Below are 6,733 nucleotides of genomic sequence, written 5' to 3' on the forward strand. Positions count from 1 at the left end.
GCCATCACTATATGTGAGCAGGATGGATCAAGAGAGACATTAACACGAGACAGAAAGGGACTTTTTGATGTTAAGTTGTGGGATGAATTTGGGGTCAGGCATTACAACTAGTAAAGTCAAGAAACAGTAATGAGAGTTAAAACAGAATGCTTTATATGTTGTCAGAGAGGGAAGATGGGATGAGCACTATGGTTGCCCGTCTGATCATAGAATGTACAGTATGTGAAGTATAGTATTACAATACATTGGATGCAAAGGATATCAGAACAAAATAAAGAAAGCAGAAGTTTAACCCTTTCCCGCCGAGCGTACGCAGATGTGCGTACTCGGCTTCCGGGGGGTATACCGGGATGATGCCCGCACCTGCAGGCATCATCCCACTACCGTTTTTTTCAGCAGGCGATTGGCTATCCAGGCATAACAACCGATGCAGCTAAAAGCCGCTCGGCTGTTATGCCGTCCCCCCCTCCCGCCGCCTCCTGCCGCTGTTACCAGTGCTCCCGCTCGATCGGGAGCACCGATTCAAGTTGCGCTGCCTCCGGCTGCTGGGGAGGAACTGGAACGAAGCCGTAATCGGCTTCGTTCCAGTCTCCTCATAGTAAACACGGAAGCGACGTCATGACGTCACTTCCCGTTTACTCGGCTGCCAATGGCACCGGTTTTAAAAAGATATACGGTATTCAGAATTGCCGTTTTCGCCGATCTGAATACATTGAAGTGTAAAGGAGGGGTGGGAGGTCTTTTAGACCCCCGATCCCTCCATAAAGAGTACCTGTCACCACCTATTACTGTCACAAGGGATGTTTACATTCCTCGTGACAGCAATAAAAGTGATCAAATTATTATTTTTTTAAATAAATAAAAAAAAACAATTTTTAAAGCGCCCGCTGTCCCCGTGAGCTCGCGAAGCAAAGAAAACGCATACGGAAGTCGCGCCCGCATATGTAAACGGTGTTCAAATCACACATGTGAGGTATCGCCGCGTTCGTCAGAGCGAGAGCAATAATTCTAGCACTAGACCTCCTCTGTAACGCTAACCTGGTAACCGTAAAAAAAATGTAAAGCGTCGCCTATTGAGATTTTTAGGTACCGTACTTTGTCATCAATCCACAAGTGCGCGCAATTATAAAGTGTGACATGTTTGGTATCTATTTACTCGGCGTAACATTATCTTTCACGTTACGCAAAAAAATTGGGCTAATTTTACTGTTTGAATTTTTTTAAATTCATGAAAGTGTCCCTTTTCCCAAAAAGTTGCGTTTAAAAAACACTGCTGCGCAAATACCGTGTGACATAAAATTTTGCAACAATCGCCGTTTTATTCTCTAGAGTCTCTGCTAAAAAAATATATATAATGTTTGGGGGTTCCAAGTAATTTTCTAGCAAAAAAATATGGATTTTAACTTGTAAACACCAAATTCCAAAAATAGGCTTAGTCATGAAAGGGTTAAGCAAGGAAGTATTAAAAAGGTTAAAAGAAAGTGAGAGAGATATTGGTGTATGTGTGTGAATGCTGGAACCTTTAGTTCTATCGCTTGTGTGTGTCATGTACGCAGATGTGGCCCCCTCCTTTGTGCTCTCATGAAAGAATGTAGCTGGGATGAGAGGTTGGTGATAAGCTGGAAGGACACCATGCCAATTTCAGTTTTTTAGACAAAACATTTATAACAAAATGTGCCGGGTTAACGAATCTAATGATAAATAATGTGATCACAATTATTTTTTAATCTGTTTTCCAAACATGGTAAAATGAAGGTTACATTTAACCGTGTCTTACACAAATTGAATATCCTGTGATAGTGGAAACAGTGCACTAAAAAAAAGAGAAATTGAGTAAAATTAAGTATTATGTCCCCCTTTAAGGACATTTATCTGTCCATATATATTAGTGTGTGATATTGAAATTATTGAAATTATCATATGAGTATTAATTTCTAATATGAGTTTAACAATTTTTTTAAATAAATATAGATATATTGAAACTGGTTTAGACAACCTTTGGTTGGAAATGAAATCAGGTTAATGGGGAAATTGGTAAAAATGGGATTAGTTTAGATTAAGATAAAAATTTTGTAATTTTACATTTATTGAGTGGAAAGATTAAGATGAGGTTGTTAATTTAAATACAGCTGCCATAATGTTTAACAAAGCCGAGATGGATGGGATACATAAAGTTTTTCTACAGAAATGAAATCTTAAAGTCTGATAATAACTTAATGTGCGGTCCATGATGTGAGAGTAATAATAAATAACATTTAAGTATAACAGACCCATTACATCAAGTCCATACATCCTGTTAGGAAAGCTGCTGCCTGCAGCCAGTTGTTTTATAGTTTTTGATGGCTGAGTGCTTTCTGGTCCATCATACATATTGTTGGTCCTTTTGTTTTTATGTATTTTTATTTTTGAAAACCAAAGCAGAATGTGTGGATTGTGAAATGATGTGCCCCTTTCCTTGTAAGTGCAGTGGGTATAAGTAGAAGAATATTTTGGATTTATGGACATCTCTGCATGACCGCAGGGTATTCTTATCATGTATTATAATATTGCCAGGAAAAAGTTGCCTTTTTGAAACATGAAATTGGAGTTCTTACACAAACAGCATGATAGAAAACAAGCCATTGTTATATTTATTTATATTTATATATTGCAAGCTGGACCCAGTAATGAAGGGTTCACTCCGATATATCAGAGCTGTAGCTTTATGCAAAGTTGCTATTAGACAAAGTTACAGATATTATTTTGGTCAAATATTGAATTTTTAATGGTCCGACATTCTGCACAGCAAATATATAGCTAACTAAATGTTTGTCTAATGAAAGGTTCAAAATATGAATTTGTTTTGTGTGTTTATGTACAAATCTAGCAATGAAAAATGAGTACATTTGAATCCAGCCACCTTATTGCCTCTATTGGAGGAGGCTGGAGACAAAGAAAAAGCACATGTGTTACATTGATGACATAGGAATCAGCTGCTGTAAGCCCCGTGCAGGACACACTCCCTGAAGACCCAGATATTTACTTTTTTGTAGTGTTATTCCTGGTTTTATACTGAGGATGGCAATACCCATACTGAGTATGAAGTTTATGACCCAGAAGGATTCTCTGTATTTAGAGTCATTGGATTCTTTCCATCAGCTCAAGAAGCAGAGCTCCATGTTTTAGCAAAGCCTGTGAGCTATAAAAAGAGTATATATTTATATAGATAGTCAAGATATAGAGAGTTTTTGGTTCCATTTGAAGGGCCAGAAGTTTGTTTTTACTTCAGCAGGTAAACCAATCAAGCACGCCAAGTTAATTTGATTGGCTGTTTTCAGCCTTCCAGGTTCTTGCTGAGGTAGCCATACTAACAGTAAAACTCACATATGGAAGCAGACCAGGCAACTCTAAGGATGCTGCATTTACAGCCCCGGACACTTGCTGGGTCTGTGCAACTCACAGATTCCACCCGAGTTCTGGCCCAGTATAGCTGGGATTAATAATTCAACTTTAAGGACCCCAGAACTAGAAGCACAAGTGGTCCACAGAGGGCAACTTCTTACGAAACAAGACTTTGGAAAAGGTGATCATTCATATTTGTAAGACACTATTTTCCCTTCAGCTTGACACATGGACCGTGTCATCAGTCACAAGCAGTTATGGCTGCCTTAGTAAATGAGCGTGGGATAGAGCCAGGGTTCACCACAGTTGTTTTTATAACATACCACTTCTTGTTTTCCCTGTTACCAAAGGTGTTACCAAAAGCTGAACATCCCTTCCAGAGATAACAAAAAGATATATCCAAATGCCCAAGTCAGGATGTTACGAGTATGTATTTTGTTTGTATGGACATGTTTTATGGATGTCCAGTGGCAAATGCTACTGCAAAGGCCTCAGTAAAAAACTGCTATCAGAAGTAGTTCATAAGTACAGAGTGCAGAATCTACAGAGAGTAGCAGAGGAAATCATTTTTATAGGAGAGTCCTTATTAGAAGTTTTGAGGTTTTATTTTTACACCCCCTACTGTCTACAATGTAGAGGACAAAGTAGAGTAAGAAAATAGAAAACTTTTGCCTGAATGTTTTATTATATTTCATCAAGCCCCTAAGTGGATGTTGGACTCTCTCCCTATGAGATTTGGTTGGGGAGTGTGTTACTCACTTGCTTATATTTTGTCTCAGCAGCTGAAGTCCTCCATTCGGATCTCACAGATAATGTTGCTGATCTTTTAAGGTTTTTGACAAATTAATTTATGTGTTTTCTCCCCAATTCCAGATCCTAAAAGTTTGGAAGGATCTAAAACTAAAGCCAGGTGACTTGTGGATTGTTAAGGAAATGTTTGAAGACTCAATACAGCATCTATTTCATGTACAGTTGTGCAAAACTTGAAGGAAAAGTCACCTGGATCCACACCAGACACTGCAAAAATTACTAAATTAAAGAAATCTCTGTGTTTGATTTGTTTCCCTCTTGCAATCACAGTCTAGGGTACTTTATGATTCAATTACTTTAATTGTAAGGGATATATATATATATATATATATATATATATATATATATATATATATATATATATATATATATATATTTGAAAAGTAGTTTAGCCACGTTGAAGTCATATTTGTCTTCCATTGTATGTAGAATTGTCTGTGTTTACATGTGCTGATAAGTCAGCATACCAACAATTAAGCTAGAAGGTCATTCTAGCCACAGGAGTGTACAGCCAGTACTCTGTAAATATGTCTTATCAATCATTTGTTTTTCACAATGAAAAGTCATTTTGTAATGAAAAAAGCTGCTCAGCTATTATTTTCTCCGCAATGGAGTTTTTGCCTCTTTGGCCAGGACTACCTCCACCTAAGCGTGTGGAGGTTCCAGGTTAAAGGTGATAGCAGGTATGGTTAGTGATTAAAATATTGATTAAAAGAGAGGAGACTGTAATAGAAATGTGTAAGTTCTGTATATAATTGTATTCTATTTTATATGTATTGCACAATGCCCTCACTGTGCACACGGCACTAACAATGTTTTCAGTACATGTTTTGCATTCTTTCGAGTTCTGATTAGAATTAGCCTGCCTATGTAACGCCCCTTCTTACCATAAACATACAATTGTACTATTAATGTTATACCTACGTAATCATGTGTATAAAAACCTTCAATTGTGTCATAATAAAGGAGAACGGTTATGTGGAAAGATGCTGAGCGTATCTTGTGTCTGTTCCCTACTGCAGTAGTTATTATTAATTTGGAACCACTAATCAATATGAGGATAAGAGTTGCCTATCTATAAAATATCTATTTCACTGCTTATATGGGTGCTGGTGAGGCCACATTTATGGGTGCTGATGTTACTGCATTTGCAATTTGTTAATTGGAAGATTAAAGAGTTTGGCTTGCAGTTTTGTTAGCTGTTTTTTTGTTAAGGTTATCTGAAAGATGGGTTTCAAATGTTTTGACAGGGGCTCAGTTTCAATTCTTGCCATAGGTGCCATTTTCACTAGATACGCCTCTGCATACAGCACAAGAGAAGTAGTACTGTGCAGAGTCCATACATACAGAATAACAAAACAGATACTGAGAATTACACCCGGCATACAGGACAAGAGAAGTGGTACTGTGCAGAGTCCATACATACAGAATAAGAACAGATACTGAGAATTATAGCCGGCATACAGGACAAGAGAAGTAGTACTGTGCAGAGTCCATACATACAGAATAAGAACAGATACAGAGAATTACACCCGGCATACAGAACATGAGAAGTGGTACTGTGCAGAGTTCATACATACAGAATAAGAAGAGATACTGAGAATTACACCCAACATACAGGACAAGAGAAGTGGTACTGTGCAGAGTCCATACATACAGAATAAGAACAGATACAGAGAATTACACCCGGCATACAGGACAAGAGAAGTAGTACTGTGTAGAGTCCATACATACAGAATAAGAACAGATACCGAGAATTACACCCAGTATACAAGACAAGAGAAGGGGTACTGAGCAGAGTCCATACATACAGAATAAGAACAGCTACCGAGAATTACACCTGGCATACAGGACAAGAGAAGTAGTACTGTGCAGAGTCCATACATACAGAATAAGAACAGATACTGAGAATTACACCCGACATACAGGACAAGAGAAGTGTTACTTGTACATTTAGTTGTACATAGGACTTATTTTTTATACTCAAAATGATGACATATAGAGGTTGATTTCTTAAACTGCTGAATGCTAAATCTTGTGCAGCTCTGCACATAAACCAATGACCTGCCAAAACGTAACTGAACAAGCTGAAGTTAGAAGCTGATTGGCCAGCATGCACCAGATTTTGCACTCTCCAATTTTAGGCCCCTTTCACATTGCGCCACCCATATTTTTTGCGGCGTTTTACCATCGGATTTGCGGCGCATTTCGGGCGCTTTTAACCCCCGCTAGCGGCCAAAAGAGGGTTAAAACCTCCCGCAATACACTGCAATAGCGGCATTTTGCTGGCGGTATAGCCGCGCAGCCCCATTGATTTCAATGGGGAGCAGTGGTGGAGAAGAGGTAAACACACTGCTCCTTCACCGCTCCAAAGAAGCTGCTGACAGGACTTTCCCTGATGTCCTGCCAGCGCACCGCTCCGGTGTGAAAGCCCTCAGGCTTTCACACAATGGTGTAGCTGTTTGAGGGTTGATTGCAGGTGCTATTTTTAACGCTATAGCGTCTGCAAAACGCCCTCGGTGTGAAAGGGGTCTTAGTAAAT

The sequence above is a fragment of the Lithobates pipiens genome, unplaced genomic scaffold (assembly GCF_037356315.1).
Source record: "Lithobates pipiens isolate NorthernLeopardFrog02 unplaced genomic scaffold, aLitPip1_a1.2 Scaffold_22, whole genome shotgun sequence".
In the NCBI taxonomy this organism is placed as follows: Eukaryota; Metazoa; Chordata; class Amphibia; order Anura; family Ranidae; genus Lithobates; species Lithobates pipiens.